A 17,089-nucleotide genomic window follows, 5' to 3' on the forward strand; every position below is an offset into this window, starting at 1 on the left:
TCGCAGTAAATCTGGGAAGCCTAATAATCTTACCAGCATCTTCAGAACAGTCTCAAAAATAGGAGCAAACAGAAAAAGGTGGGCTAACTGTGGTAACAACAAACAGGACGCCTTGTCTTCCTGGCCAAGAGTTGCTCCCAGGCATGGATGGAAGTAACCCGAAGGGCAGTGAGCTGGGCCCACCTCGGGGCCAGGGGCTGAAGAATCCCAGGAGGCAAGAGAGCTCCATCAATAGCTCTCCAGCTCCGCCCTAGGGGCGGTGCAAACTCGCAGACACTGCAGTGTGGGAGTTGTAACAGCGCCTGCTGCGGAGGCGGTGGAGGACGAAAATAAGGTGGTAGAGCAAGAGTGTGGGGAACGGCCCCCAAGAGAAACTGGAGGCTTAGGAGCAAAGGGTGTTGCGGAAAGGGGCTGTGTTTGCACGTTGGGGTAGCAGTGTGGAAAGGACGCCACGGGGATAAGGAAAGGAGAGAGCCAGGCTGGGTGGCCCAATGGGTAGTTTGTTGTCTCAAACACAAGGCCTCTCCTGCACATACTCTTCCACCATTTACCTCTTTGCTTAATGTGTTTAGACACCTTTCTAGGCTGGTGCATACCGAGCTGCCTCATTCATTTTATTGGCTTCATGGGAGTCCACATAAGGATGCACCATAAGTTATCTGTTTCCCTATTGATGGACACTTAGATTGACTTATGTGCCAGTTATTTCTACAGCCTACATAAGGTGGACAAAGTGTGTTTGACTCCCACTTCTGACCCTTCTGATCTGCTCTTGAAAGTCTTTGGTTAAGCTATTGGTTGTTCAGCATGTAAAGCATTTATCATCTCTAAGGAGCAGTTGATTTTTAATTAAAAGTAATAAAAAGAATAGGAGCCACAGGATTTAGATTCAAAGTCCTGGCCTGAGTCCTTTTCAAGCCATGTGAAAGTTCTTAATCTTTGAGCCTCAGATTCCATTTCTGCATAGTAAAGGTGATGATAAATCTACTTAAGAGTTACTAGAAAATTTAGTAATATTTGTGAGGAAAAAGCCACATTGGGTAAACAGCAAAGTGTTCCAAAAATATCCTTTTCACAAGTGGTTCAAGTGAAATGACCTTAAAAGCCTTTGCTGCTTTTCACACAAACATTTACTCGACACTTGCCACACTCCTGGCACTGCTTCAGGAGCGTTACATAGTTTGGTTTGTGCTTCCCCCAATCCCCATTAGTCCACACAACTCTTTGAGGAAGGTACTATTTTTTCTTAAGGAGGTACTTTGGTTTTCTAAAGGACAAAAGATAAAGTAGTTTACCTATAGTTACACTGTAAGTGACAGAGCTAGGATTTGAGCCTAGGGTCTTCCAAAGGCCTTGCTCTTATCCACTGCATCCACTCTCACACTATCCCAGCCCTTCCTGCCTGCCTTCCCTCTGCTTACTCCAATCCAGTGTTTCAAGGTCCACCAATTTGTTCCACATGACCTCTTCAGCTTCTAAACTTAAACTATTTATACTTTCTGACCTACATGGTGCCACTAATATCCTGTTGTAAGGCATCTTTTGTATTTTTGTCTTATCTTGTTATTTGTTTTATTGTTTTCTTGTATTGCAACAAGTAGAAAAACAGTCCCTATAAAAGCTGGCAATTCCCTCAAAGACAGAATTTACTTAATTAGCAAGTTACTTTGATCAGCTCTTTGATTTCTAAGTCTCTTTTATTTGTTACCAAAGCCCCAGGAGCTAGCACCAGGCCTATCTAAAAAAAGTGAGGTGGGGAGTTGGGAGCAGGTACTTGCTATTTGCTGAATGAGTAAAAAAGATGAAGCCCCAAAACCTAGACCTGAACACTTGGAGAGAAACAAAGGGAGAGAAGATATGGGCTAGATGAAAGAACAAACATAAAACATTTATACTGCTTGGTGCAGAGTAAATCGTTTAACTGGTATTAACTATTATTGCTACATAAGTATAACAGGAATTGGAGGAGGTGGCTTATGGGTAACAGGTTGAAAAGGGAAAGGTAAAAGAAAGAAAAATGGATCAAAATGGTACTAGGCTAGAATTGTTTGTGAAGAGAAGGCCAGTGAGGACTTCTCAAGCAGGAATTGATCAAGAGGGTATTTAAGAACAGAAATACCTAATATTTGCCTTGCTGTAAATCTCATCCTCACTGGCCTCAAATCTTACTAAAAGGCTACTCTACATAAGATTCGGTACCAGTGTATTATGCAGAATTCAAGAATCCAGGAGGTGTCCATTGTGGGTGGTGTGGTGTCAGCAGCCCAGTGTGAGGGGCAGAGCATTGGGCAGCAGTTACACAGAGCCATGGAATTTTGTAAAGGGAGAGGTAAAGTGGCCAAGAAACCTCAGGATATTGGAAACAATGCTAATTTTTTTCATTGCATATAGGATGCATGTTCCAGGCTGTTTTCCTTCAGTCTTAAAATAGGCCAGAGGACTCTAGGGAAATCAAGATGGATAAACCTTCAAAAAAAAAAAGTGTAATTCAATTACACTTTTGTGATTATTCTATATAAGTTTTGTTTATGTCATGTCCTCTCAGCTGGACAGCAAATTTCTTGAACTAGAAACTATGACAAAAGATTTAAATTTGTATAGCATTTTTCTACATATGGATTTCTTTTCTTAATATTAATCCATTGAAACTGACAAAACTTTTTGTGGTAGGTATGGCAGGAAACACACCCCATCCACCATTCTAAGGTCAAGGAAATGCAGAGAGGTTAAGTACACTTGCCCTCTGTTACAGAGCCAACAAGAACCAAAGTCAGCCTCAGAGGGAAAAGGACATAGGAGCATCAGATTTTTCACCATGGGTGAATTCTGGCTTTCCAATGCCTTTCTGATCACTATTTCCTGTCACCTGTCCATGTATAATGTATGGTACACAGAGTTGCCCTAAGAAATCTACACTTGGCTCCTAGGTGACTTTGAAAACGGTACCTACTCTCTCAGAGCCTCTGTTCCCACATTACACAAATGAAGGTAATGGCTTCATGGAAAGGTTGCTGTGAAGATTAAATGTCTTCATTTTAAAGCCCTTGGCACTTATAGATATTTAATCAGTGTTTTCTTCTCTGCTTGGTTTCCTGATTTTCCAACATAAATATCAGACATGATAAACATTTGTCATCAACAGGAGAGCAAGAAATTTCTTTGAAACCACCCTTGTTACAGCTGATACTTTAATTAGACTAGTTTTGATCATTTTTTACTTAAAAACTCAACTCTTTCAGAAAAGCAAAATATATTTTTGGAAAGCCCAAAATTCACTTTATCACTGTCACAAGGTTCATGTCTGTCATACTCATCAGCAGATTTCCCTTGACTATAAAAATCCTTTTCATTATTTGAAGCAGGAATCAAAACAGAATATTGAAGTAGTTTTTAACAAATACAGAGCAGCAAGTTTTCTGCTGAAATCGTATTTCACGTGTCAAGAGCATTTGTCCCCTTGAGGGAAGTAAACAGTATGTCTATGGCACTGAATGCCTCACAAAGAGAAATAGGAGAAGACAGCCTTCTTTTCCATGGTGACAAGACTCAGATTTGAATTATTCATCAAATGAAGGATATTTCTTTCTGGTTAACCAAACTCAGAGGATAATGTAGCACATTCCCAAAGAAAACTATTCTTCAGTTATTTGACATTTGAGGGCTCCTGTATTTATGGTTTCAGAAGCAAATCTATGACTCTCTGAATAAGCAAACTATCCTTCAGCTACATGACTGTAACTTATAGAACAAGAAACTAATATCAATTTATTTCCTTAGTGGATTCTAGAGACAAGTTAAATATTTAAAAGGATGTTTTAAGGTGGCTAGAGAAATGGATGGCATTCCATCCACTCCACTGCATCACCATATGCTGCCTGGATGGTATTGCCATTGTTGTGGATTTGCTACAGGGCCATTTGGCTGCCAGGCTGCCCATGCTTCGGTGGACCACAGCCTGAGGCATTATGGGACCATTCAGATTTGACTGGCTGTGTGTTCGTGCTGACTGAGCACAATGGTGTTTAACAAAATATAGATAGCATGGAGACACACATCCCAGCCATATGTCACACACCAAAAGTTTACTTAATTGCTATTAATAATAGCTGACATTGACTCTGGGCTTACTAAATGCCAGACACCAGATATTACTTGATCAAATCCTCACAAACTCTTGATGTGCCTTATAGCCCCTACTCCCTTGTGCCCACAAACTAAAGGGCCTCCACATGCCGCAGGGAGCAGGAAAAAAGACTGAAGAATGAGCATCTTCAAGAAGCTACATGTAAGGGCTGCATAATTCAATCAAGAAAGGAGAGGAATTTAATGTCTAGGGTGGGCTTAACTTCAACCACTGGTAGACAGGAGACAGAAGCAAGCCAGCATCACTCACTCTGCCTCACTTCTGATAGCCAGTTCCCAGAGACAGTAGTTTCATCTCTGGAGATGCCCTGGAAAATCAAGCAATCAGCTTTGTTTGCCATGAAGCTACAGTCCTCATGTAGCACATTCTTTTATGTCTGTTTCCACTTCTTCCCTACCTCACTTCCTTTTCACTCTCCCACTTTCTTCCCTGGAATTTCACTGATCAACAAAGCATTCACCGCAACAAAAAAATTTTTTAAATAAAAATAAAATAATAAAGTGCATACTTCTTGTTACCTTAAACTTTTATTTTCTTAGGAACCTAAGTTTAAAAAGACTGCTGCCAAAAATGGGCTTTAGGAATAGACCTTCAAAATGCAATTTTGGAGTTTAATAGCCCACATGCCTAAAGGCAACAGGAACTGTTTTCCTGGGGGGTAAGTGGGATAGTAAAAATCCCTGCCATGCAGTGGCACGCATCAGAATTACTGGTGCTTTCACATACAGTTAACTGTAATGAGGTGCAGGTGATAGATAAGGCATTGGGATACCAAGTGAATGCTGTACTTGACTGTTATGGAAGCAGTGCTAACGATACAGATTGGGGGATATACAGGCTGCCTTGGCAGCTGTGGAAGCCTTGCAAGGAGAAACTGACAGTTTAAAGCAGCCAATTGCTAATTTAGAAAGCTTGTGAAAACCAAAAGACTCCTATGACAGTCATAAATGACACTCCTATCTCTTGAAGCAGCAGGCTAGACACTGTTGAAAATTAGTTCAGGATCCAGAATGGCAGAGCTGCAAAAGAGACTGAATACACAGCTTCAACAGGTCTCCTAAGCCAAAGTCTGTTCCAGAGAAGAATGGGAGACCTTAAGATAAGAAATATTTGAGTAGATGAGCCTCAGAATCCTATTTCCGATCATCCCTAAATCTCCCAGGCCAGCACAAGCAGTCTTTTTTCTCTTCACAGAGGAAAACAGCAAGCCCCCTTGCCTGGAGACCACAGATAAACTCACCGAGAACACGGTTGTAGATGAATCCACTTCTCGTCAGCATATGCCTCCATCACCATGCATTTGACTCCACTCTGATAACCTTCATCATAGCGTGGCAAAGCCTGAGCAGGAAAGTACAGTTCTTATACAGAACTTACAGGATCTGGAAAATACGAGAGAATCAGGATAATGCACGTGAGAAAATACCTTGAAGCTGTAACCCTGGAGAGAGGTCTAGTGCACACAGTAGGATTTTTAGGAGGGAATTCATTGAGGTGAGAGTATCTGGCCATGAATATTTCTTCAGTTTCCTGGCATGTACACTTAAGGTAATTTTAATTAGTTTGTTGTGATGGTTCCTGCAAGTTTGGACAGAAGGTAAAAACACCAAAAATTTCTTGGCACTAATGCGGAAGGTATTAAAAGTGAGAATATTATAATAGAAAAATTAGAATACTAGAATGGACTTACCATATAAGACCTGGTAACTTGATCCTGACTATATATATACTCCAGGAGAACCAAAGGAACTTCTCTTAACTAAGGAACCAAGGAATACATTAGTAAAGGGAACCCTGGCATCTTTGTTCTCCATAATCAGGGTCAAAGCGGATGATGGGATTCCAGCATGGCAGGGGCCAGATAATAGCGCTCACTAACAGAGCTAAGGCAAGTGTAATCATCATCAACGGCAGTAAGGCCTGAGTACCAATCAAAATGCCCCAACTTGCAAGAAATTTTGGCAATTATCAATCACTTAGGGTGCTCCCAGGATTGACATATATGGCCAGTTAGGACATTGCTTAGTTTATAAAATAAAAAAAAAAATTAAGTGTAACAGTGGTTACCAGCAGGCTGATATCAATGACCAAATCTGGCCTGAACATCGCAGTTTGCCAGTCTCTGTTTTAAATCCCCATCAATTGGGAGACTCAAAGCATTTACTTGGCCAGAGTAGCAGTACTCTTGGCTGTTTTGACTCATGGCTATGTTAATTCTCCTGGTCTCTCTCAAAATACAGTCTACAGGGATTTTTATTATCTGGATTTCTCACAGCATGATATGCTAGTCCCATTACTTTGCATCATGCTAATTGGATCTGGAAAACAGGAGGCATCAAGTACCCTAGATGCTTTTGACTCTTTTGCTGGTGAAGTTTTTTGTTTTCTTCTCTGCCTTCAACTGCTAAAAACAACAATTTTGTATTGACAGGGGTGGGAATTGGAAGCCATATTTTACAGCCAACTACTGCTCTAGTTCTCTATAGCTTTCTATTGCAGCTGAAATTCCTTAGGAAACAAAGCCTGAGGCAAATGCTTCTGTGCTGATGCTCTGTTGGGAGTCTCATGCTAGGAAAGCATGGGAAAAAGAGCAGCAGGGCAAGGAAGAAGGAAGAACAAAGGCAAGGAGTATTAGAGCTGAGCGGCACACAGTCCTTACTTCATCTGACACCTCTGCAGCATGGCCCTTCCAACAATCCTTCCATCTTGAAATTAATCGCTTTGTTTCCATTTCAACAAATTTTCGTGTTCTACCTTCCTAGCTACCTGTTTTCTTAGCTCTTCTTTCTCCAATTGCTCCTGTGTATTTTCAATGCTTGCCTTTCTTTTGAGAGGCAGTGAGACAGTGAAAGAGACAGAGGGGCCGGTGCTGTGGCGTAGCGGGTAAAGCTGCTGGCTGCAGTGCTGGCATCCCATATGGGCGCCTGTTCAAGTCCTGGCCGCTCCAGCTCTGATCCAGCTCTCTGCTATGGCCTGGGGAAGCAGTAGAAGTCCTTGGGCCCCTGCACCCACATGGGAGATCTGGAAGAAGCTCCTGGCTCCTGGCTTCAGATCAGCACAGCTTCAGTTGTTGTGGCCAACTGGGGAGTGAACCAGTGGATGGAAGACCTCTCACTCACTCTTTGCCTCTCCTCTCTCTGTGTAACTCTGCCTTTCAAATAAATAAATATTTAAAAAAAGAAAGAGACAGAAACAGAGAAGTTCCCATCTGCTGGTTCGCTATCCAAATGCACACAGTGGCCAACGCTGAGCTGGGAGTGGAGCCAGGAGCCAGGAACCTAATCTAGGCCATCACTACTGCCTCCCATGTCTGCATTAGCAGCAAGCAGGAGTCAGGAGTTGCAGACAGGAATTGAGCCTAGGTACTGTGATGTGGGACACAGGCATCTCAACCACTGGTTTAAGTGCCCACTCGTTTATTATCTCTTGATTCATAAAGCAACTTTGTCATCCACAAAACAGCTTTGTGGACCCACATTGTTCCCTTAAGTTCCTATATTCATATTTCCAACAGTTTACTGAATATTTACATCTGCATACTCCAGTGGAATATCAAACTGAAATCAACATACATTTAGAGCCTGTCTTCTCAGTCAGTCCTAAATTACATTATAGGTATACAATGTCAAATAAAAACTTCATACTTCCTTCCTTTGTCTGCATTCTCTATGTTTTGTAAATATTATGGGCATTCCTGGTGACCTTGGAAAAGTCCTTTTGGTCATCCCATATCTCTTTTCCCTTCACATCCTATTGCTTCTCTTTCTCTCTCTTTTAAAGATTGATTTGTTTTTCATTCACTGATTTCAGAGGTAGAACGACAGAGAGACAGAGGAAGACACACACACATACACACACACACACACCTGCACACATACTACGTACACAGAGAGAGATCTTCTTTCCACTGGTTTACTCCCTGCCTGAGACAGGCCAAAGCCAGGAGGAGCCCAGAACTCCATCAGGATCTCTCACATGGGTGACAGGACCCAAGTACTTAAGCCACCATCTTCTGCCTTCCAACTGCATTAAAAGAAAGCTGGATAGCAAGCAGAGATGGCAGAACTTGAACAGGCTCTCTGATATGGGATGGAGGTCTCCAAAGTGGCGGCTTAACCCCCTGTGCCACAGTGCCTGCCCCTTATTCTCTCTCTTCATCCTTTCTACTCTGGATCATCACAGCTACTTCCTAATTGGTATATTAAGTCCAGCTCACACTATTGCAACTAGCATGACCTTTCTGAAAACAAAGCTGGTTAGACTGATGTCTTGCTTAAAACCCCTCAATGACTCCCCACTGCCTACATGAAAATTCTCATCTCCTGGGCTTGGTAGATAAGGTTCGTTAAGACAAAACCATCTCCATATTCTCCCTGTTTTCCAGAAAGTTTACATTGTGCTGTTGTGTTCGAAATGGAAGACTCACTCAAGCTTCAAAACCATTTCCCTGGTATTTTCCTTGATCTTGATTTTCTAAGAGGCAGCATAGTGCAGGTTAAATTCAGAAGTTGTAGGGGTTAGCGTGAAAGGGGTGGGGTGGTCACTTTCCATCATAGGTCAGGCTTCCCGGTAGCAGATGTGCAGTGAGGAGGACCCACAGACAAGGAAACAGGGAACTTGCCAACCCTGGAAACCATCTCTCCTCCACTGGCCCAGCATTCTCTACCTTACAAATCTTCCTCTCTTTACGTTACCCCCTCTTAAGCTACAAGCCAGCACTCACTCTCCTTGTTTTCTTGCTGATTGTATGTGGCCAAAGGTCTTTAGAAAGCAGTGACACCTGCTGTTTCCATTGCTGCGTGTGCAGTTCAGGTTACACTCACAAACTCTATCCTTTACTGATATGGTTGACACCACTGGCCACTTGTTTTCATGTAGATCTCCACGGCACTGCCTTCTTCTGGTTCTTCTGCTTCTCTGACTGCTCCTTCTCAGTGTCTTCTGCCTGCTTTTGAGCAGGATGTGGTACAGTGTGGAAGCCTAGCTCCTCCCTTCTAAAAGTTAACTGAAATAATCAATAGAACATAGAAGGGAAAGTAATTTATCACTACTAAAATCCAATGCTGGAATCGTCTATAAACTAGAAGCCTACAGTAATTTCTGCTAGCACTAAGGATGGGTATAGATTGAAAAGAGCCAGTATCTTCTGAAGGGAAGACAATTTATCTACAAAGAAACTCCTTAGTCACCTCCACGGCCTCTTTGTAATTCAGAGAGGGAAGGACAGTGCTGCTCTGGTAGAGGAGGGTGAGGAGGGTCCTACACTTGACGACTCCATCCAGAATTAGCTTCTGGTCTTTGTCTAACACCAGGACCCTGCTGCTAGCCTGCAAGGACTAAGATTTGCTACAGTCTGAAATGAGCATTATGCAGAGAGTGGAGTGCTGTGTGTGTAGAGACCTGGGGGTCCTTTTCCAGAGCACTGGAGCAGTGCACAGACAAAGCTCCCAGCTGTGGCTTCTGCCTTCCCTCCCTCACAGCCCAGCCTGTGGGTCTCAGCTCATTACCTCCCTGCCAGCTTTAGTCCAGGCCATCTGCTACTTGCCCACACCCACCTATTCCTCCTCTCCCGACTTCCTGTCCTTTCCAACTCCCATTTGGCCCTTGACCAACCCAGTCCTCTCAGGGATGTCATTCAGCTCATACACACAGTTTTAAAAAATAATGTCTATAGATACAGCCTGGTGGGCTGGTTTGTAAAATCCCTGCCTCCTTTCTTGGGAAGTTATCTGCCTTCTGTCCAAGCTCAGGACCAAGATAAAGACAAAGGAGTTGTTTAGGAAGATATTTTTAGCAGTGAGAGAAATCTGCCATTCTGTTCCAATTATTCCCCCTCCTTCTCCCTCTCTGGCATAGAGGCAGTGAGGCAGGGAGGGGCCAGCTACATGAAGGCAACTTGGCAGTGTGCCCTTCCACACCAAGGACACAGAGAACTAATGTGGAGAGGAAGGCACTGTGCCCACTGGTGCCTGAGAACAAAGACAGGGAGCATACAGGTGTTGGACAGAGGAGACAACCAACATGGAGACTGTTTACACTGAGAAAATACAAAAATCAATCTAACAAATAATTCAATATATTTAGGCTAAAACAGCCAGAGTTCTCATCATTGGAGAAGGTGAAACATAGAAACAGGCAACATGTGAAAGAGCCCAGCAATGCTGGGTTGGAATTAAAAGTGTTGGTATAAATTGATGGATATGTACACTGAAAACTATAGAACTCCAGGCAAATAATGACTCTGTCCAAACTCCTACCCCAAGTGACTTGGCCAAATTTTAGTACCAACTCTAGCAGCTTAAAGCTGTGTCCCTAAGATGACCCAAGCCCCCCACTAAAATGCCTACCTGAGAAAAGCTCAATACTGCCAGGAAAATTTACTGTTCATGTCACACTTAAGTTGTAGATCTGCTTCTTGGTGAGTAGGAATCAAAACCTCTATCAGAAGTTGTTGTTACACAAAGTAATTTATTTGCAGCAAATAAGGAGGCCACAGAATCATTTCCAAATTTGTGGCTCTGTGAGCAAAGAGAAGTGGGTATCTATTATCTCAGGTGGAATGAATATGCAAGAGGGGAAGTACTTATCACAAGCAGAGGTGGGCATGGGCTCACACAAGCAGTTTTGAAACATGCTAGCATGTTTAAGCTCCTCTTGGGGTAGAGATCTTGGCATTAAAATTAGGGAAAGGTTAATACTCTGACATTTGCACATGCTCATTGTCCTCCCTGTGTTCATGTCTGAGTCTAGCTAGATTCAAGAGTTGAAGCCACCTGTTCCAGCCAACACCTGATAACAGGTCCCCATCTCTGTTTGTAGGGCTTACAACTGTAAATACATGTCTCTTGCAAATCAGAAGCATTTCTCCCAAGACCTCAGAGCCTTTGCTTTGAAATGTAATCATTGAGAAGGATACAGCTTGGTCCCCCAGCCTCTGTGTGAGGACAGACCCTGAACTTTGACAACCTCAGCTAATAAACACTGCTGGCCTAATCTCATGTAGACTGATCAGCCCTTTGGACTTTACTTCTCTGACTCTAATGAGTCTGCAAGCTCCCCTCCCTTTTCTCCTTTTAAAGCTTTATTTATATATTTGAAAGGCAGAGTGACAGAGAGGGATCTTCCATCCACTGATTCACTCCCCAAAATGTGTCCCAACAGCTGGGGTTGGCCTAGGCCAAAACTAGGATACAGGAACTCCTTCTGGGTCTCCCATGTGGGTGGCAGAAACCTAAGTACTTGAGATCACCTGTTGCATCCCAGGGCCATTGCAGGAAGTAAGACTCAATCCCAAGCACGATGGGATGTGGACATCCTAAGTGGCAGCTTAACCCACTGTGCCACAATGCCTGCCCTTATTCTCCTTTTAAGGTACTCAAACTAGGGGCAGACATTGGGGGCAGTGGTTAAGATGCTGCTTGCAATGTCTGCATTACATATTAGAGGGCTTGGGTTTCAGTCTAGCTCCCCTGTTGATTCTAGCTTCCCGTGTTTTTTTTTTTTTTTTTTTTTTTTAAGATTCATTTATTTATCTGAAAGTCAGAATTACATAGAGAGAGGAGAGGCAGAGAGAGAGGTCTTCCATCTGCTGGTTCACTCCCCAATTGGTTGCAATGGCTGGGGCTGTGCCCATCCGAAGCCAGGAGCCAGGAGCTTCCTCTGAGTCTTCCCACATGGGTACAGGGGCCCAAGGACTTGGGGATCTTCCACTGCTTTCCCAGACCATAGCAGAGAGCTGGATCAGAAGTAGAACAGCTAGGACTTGAACTAGCGCCCATAAGGGATGCTGGCACTGCAGGCTGCAGCTTTACCCACCATGCACAGCACTGGTCCCTAACTTCCTGTTAATGCAAACTGGTGCAGGCAGTAGGTGTTGGATCAAGTAGTTGGGTCCCTGTCACCCTTATGGGAGACCTGGATTGAATTTCCAGCTCCTAGCTTTAGCACGGCCCAGCCCTGGCTGGCATTTAGGGAATGGACCAGTGGATAAGAAATCTCTCTCTCTGCCTCTCAAATAAATAAATAAATAAATAATTTTTGAAAAAAAAATTTTAAGTGCACAAACTGGAATGGAGCTCAGCTCTCTCCCCTGCTGTCAGTACTTACTGAATAAAATCTGTTTTCAGTAATTTAACCAACTCCTGGCTGTGTATTTCTTTGGCAGTACACATTTATGAATACATACACACATATATACACTTGCTAGCTCTGTCCACTAAAGAAGTCTAGAAGCAGTGACACTCCACTAGCAATGTTTTGAAATACTGCTTTTCCTGTAAAATACCAGGACTCCTTGGAGAAATAGCTGATTCTAGGGCTAGGGCAGGGAAGATGAAAGATGATTCTAAAATATGTTGTTATGCCAGAAAATAAGAATACACTCAAAGAATGATGGGGGAAATGTCAAAAGATCATTAGTGCCCCTTGCTGGGACTCCCATTGGCTAACCCTGAATCAATCTGAGCATGAAAATGACAGTAATTTACTATAACCAATGAAAAAAACAGGATTCCATGAGACCATACTATACAAGTAAATGAAAAAAATAAATCAATAGGCAGGAGGGAAAGTATTTCTTTACAGTGAAGAAGTAAATGTTAAGTATGCCAACTAGTAAATAAAGCAGGAATGATGGAGATAGCAAAATCACAACAACCTTCACAGTAGTGATTCATCCAGGTCAGACTGTCAAATGAAACTCAGGGTTAAAACTGGAGGTTTGATGGCATAATTTTGGAACACATTCTCACAGAGCATTAATCTTAATAATAATATAATTAATCTTGGGGGTAAGTATTAATCTTAATATAATTAATCTTGAGGGTAAATGTTGGCTTTATGATAGATAAAACTACGATGACACCTTGACCAGGTGGTGAACATCAACATCACCAGTGGAGGTATGGTTTCACATTGTGTGCTCCTGTCTCAACAGTAAGACATGCACAGCAGTGTTTCTGAAGTTTTCCTGCCAAGAAAGCACCTACTGAGCCTGGTTGTGAGGAAACACGGGTCTAAGGCTCAAGGTCATCCCTACAGAATGGAAGACTTGTATTCTCTAAAATCATCAAGGACGTGAGAGGTAAAGCTGTTGAATGGAAAATGGGGAGAGAAGGACTATTCCAGACTGGAGGAGATGGATGAGACAGGTCAATAAAGTATGTGTTACTAGAAGGGAAAAGAGGCATTGCTGGAGAAGTAGTGAAATCTGAATTGGGGCAGGATGTTGGGGCAAGTGTCTGTGAATTAAATGATGGTGTTGAATCAGGGTTGATTTCTGAACTTGTAAGGTTATATAGTGGTAAAGCAGTCAAGAGTCCTTGGCGTGGAGAAATAGACTCTGAAGTGTTTAGGGATGATAGGGCATCATGGATGCAATTTGCTCTCAAATAACTCAGAAAAAACGGATTTTATATGTGTGTGTTTGTGTGTGTGTATATATATATACACACACATACATTATATATATAAACACACAGTGCATATATAGAGACAGAGCAAATGTGATTTGTTAACATTAGTTAATAACTAGGAATTTGGGTGAGGGGTATATGGAAACTCTTTGTACTGACAATTCTTTCAAAATAAATAACTTTTTAAAAATTTATTTGACAGGTAGAATTATAGATAGTGAAGAGAGAGAGACAGAGAGAAAGGTCTTCCTTCTGTTGGATCACTCCCCAAATGGCCACTACGGCCAGAGCTGCGCGATCTGAAACCAGGAGCCAGGTGCTTCTTCCTGGTCTCCCATGCGGGCACAGGGGCCCAAGCACTTGGGCCATCCTCCACTGCTTTCCCGGGCCACAGCAGAGAGCTGGACTGGAAGAGGAGCGACTGGGAGTAGAACCCAGTGCCTATATGGTATGCCAGAGCCACAGGTGGAAGATTAACCAAATGAGCCATGGCGCTGGCCCCTCAAAATAAATCACTTTTAAAAAAGAATATCAGGGGGCTGACGCTGTGGCACAGCAGGTTAAAGCCCTGGCCTGAAGCGCTGGCATCCCATATGGGCGCAGGTCAGAGTCCTGGCTGCTCCTCTTCTGATCCAGCTCTCTGCTATGGCTTGGGAAAGCAGTATAAAATGGCCCAAGTCCTTCGGTCCCTGCACCCACCTGGGATACCCGGAAGAAGCTCCTGGCTCCTGGCTTCAGATACGCACAGCTCCAGCGGCCATCTGGGGAGTGAACCAGAGGATGGAAGACCTCTCTCTCTGTCTCTACCTCTCTCAGTAACTCTCTTTCAAATAAATAAAATAAATCTTAAAAAAAAAAAAAGAATATCAGGGGTTCCAAGATGGCAGAGTATGGAGAGAGCTTATTGCTCTAGCCCAGGAGAAGATAGTTTAAAAAAAGTGGAGAGAGTATAGTCTCAGGGAAGAGTTAGGGAGAAAATGGCAGAGGAAACTCTACTGAAATTAGAGGGACATGGTGGACTTACATGGAGGGCATGAGCGCCCACAGCTAGAGACTCCAACAGCCAAGAGCCTACGTACCAGCATTGGAAAGTGAGATGAGACGAGACCGCAGCAGCCCAAGCCACTGGTGAAAAAGCTCTACAAAGAGCCTAGAGGGAACCTGGCTTGGAGCCCCCGTAGGGGAAAGTGTATCAAACAAACTAGAGGAGATTAAAAAAAAAAATAGACGGGACTGACACATTTCTCTCTCCCCATCACTTTTCAATGACGTCCTGTAACAAGCCAATAGAGCAAGTACCTTTTTGGACATACATAACAGCTGTGCCAGCTCATGTCTGTGCCCAGCAACCAGCCGAGCAGAGACATAACAGAGGGGAGAAATAACAGGGAGCTAGGAGTTTGTAACTGTGTTAGAACTCCTGTACCATGACTGTGAAAAAAATAGGGTGTATTGGAGGACTCACGGTGTGGCCAGCACTTTGAGCGGTCACAGTGGGAGACTCCACATGCTCAGGGTTTCCTGGTTACCTGGTGAGAAACATTGCTGGGGAATCTGAACGTATACTGAGGACTGCACAGATCCTTTGTGTGGTCCTTAGGACAGAGCAGACGATTATTATACCCAATGGGGCTAGTGCTCAGGCACTGGTCTCCACTGAGGAGAGGAGCTCATCTGAGCAGAATAAATTTCTCTTCTGATTTAAGAAACCAAAGAGAGAGAAGATTTACCACACCAAACCTGGGTGTGCCATCTTAGGCAGGCCCATAATCCTGTAGAACTGAACAGCGCTCTCTCACACCCACTAAAGCCTCTAGCTATTCACTGAAAGCAGACATTTCACTTATCTACAGAGTCATAGTACAAAGATAAAAGCCACCATAGCAAAAAAACAAAAACAAAGCAAACAAACAAACAGAAGTATCTCTACAAATGCCAAACAACAAATGCACCAATTCAAGAAACAAGAATAAATAAGTCAACATGATGCCCCAAAAGAACACGACACTTCAATACAAGCTTGTGAAGATGATGAGATGGAAGAAATGCAAGAAATGGAATTCAAAAAATTGATCATAAGATTACATATAATAATCAGAAATAAATGCATGAACTATTGAAATCTGTACAGGACATGAAAGAAGATTTCTCCCATGAAATGGAGATCTTAAAGAGAAATCAAAATGAAATGAAGAATTCAATAGAACAAATAAAAAATGCAGTTGGAGAGACTTAACAACAGAATAGGTGAAGCAGAAGAAAGAATATTCGACTTAGAAGACAAAGAACAGGAAATTATACAGTCAAATAGAAGATAAGAAGAGGAAATTAGAAAACTTAAAAACACTGTTGGAAATCTACAGGATACTATAAAAAGACCCAATAAATGGGTTCTAGAAGTTTCTGAAGGAATGGAAAGAGAGAAAGAATTAGAAGGCCTTTTTGGTGAAATAATAACAGAAAACTTCCCTAGTTTGGAGAAAGGGACATCCAAGTACAGGAAATACATAGAACTTTATGTCTCATAGACATGAGCAGAAAAGATCCTCACCATGACACACTGTAATCAAACCCACCACAGTAAAACAAAAAGAAAAGATTCTAAAATGTGCATGAGAGAATTACTTTCAAAGGATCATAATTACTTTCAGAGGATCTCCAATTAGACTCACAGCAGACTTCTCATCAAAAACCCACAGGCTAGGAGAGAATGGAGAGATATAGTCCAAATCTTTTTTTTTTAAAGATTTATCTTTATTTATTTGAAAGAGCTACACAGAGAGGCAGAGAGAGAGAGGTCTTCCATCCGCTGGTTTACTCCCCAAATGGCTGCAACAGCAGAGCTGAACTGATCTGAAGTCAGGAGCCAGGAAATTCTTCTGGTCTCCCATTTGGTGCAGTAGCCCAAGCACTTCGGCCATCCTCCACTGCTCTCCCAGGCCATAGCAGAGAGCTAGATTGGAAGTGGAGCAGCTGGGACTAGAACTGGTGCCCATATGGGATGCTAGCACTTCAGGCTGGGGCTTTAACCTGCTGTGCCATAGCACTGGCCCCAGCCCAAGTCTTAAGGAAAAAAGAACTGTCATCCCAGAATATTATACCCTGCAAAGCTCTCATCTATGAATGAAGGTGAAATAAAGACCTTCCATAACAAACAGAAATTGAAATAATTTGTCACCACCCATCCAGCCCTACGAAAGATGCTTGAAACAGAAACATGGTCATGACTATGAAAGAAGGTAAAGAAAGAAAATCTCTCAGTAAAAATTCAAAGAAAATTCAAAGTAAAAAGTAGGAAAATTTTTGGAAAAATGGCAGGGCAAAGTCATTACTTATCAAGTCGCCTTGAATACAAATGGCCTCAACACTCCAGTTAAAAGACACAGAGTGGCTGAATGGATTAAAAAACAAGACCCATCTATTTGCTGCCTACAAGAAACACATCTCATCAACAAAGATGCATGCAGACTGAAAGTGAATGGATGGAAAAAGATATTTCATGCCAATAGAAATCAAAAAAGAGCTGGTGTAG

The 17,089-nt window shown here is 42.7% G+C and overlaps 1 protein-coding gene across 2 annotated transcripts in view; it reads right to left on the bottom strand.

The window, feature by feature from the left end:
• SHF (Src homology 2 domain containing F) overlaps nt 1-17,089 on the bottom strand; it is a 114,830-nt gene that overhangs the window by 88,734 nt on the left and 9,007 nt on the right. For both annotated transcript variants that reach the window (XM_051822416.2, XM_051822417.2), the window contains exon 2: nt 5,385-5,526. The gene's annotated coding sequence lies outside the window, so the exon portion shown is untranslated. The remainder of the gene's footprint in view (nt 1-5,384; nt 5,527-17,089) is intronic.

The sequence above is a fragment of the Oryctolagus cuniculus genome, chromosome 12, assembly GCF_964237555.1.
Source record: "Oryctolagus cuniculus chromosome 12, mOryCun1.1, whole genome shotgun sequence".
Lineage (NCBI taxonomy): Eukaryota > Metazoa > Chordata > Mammalia > Lagomorpha > Leporidae > Oryctolagus > Oryctolagus cuniculus.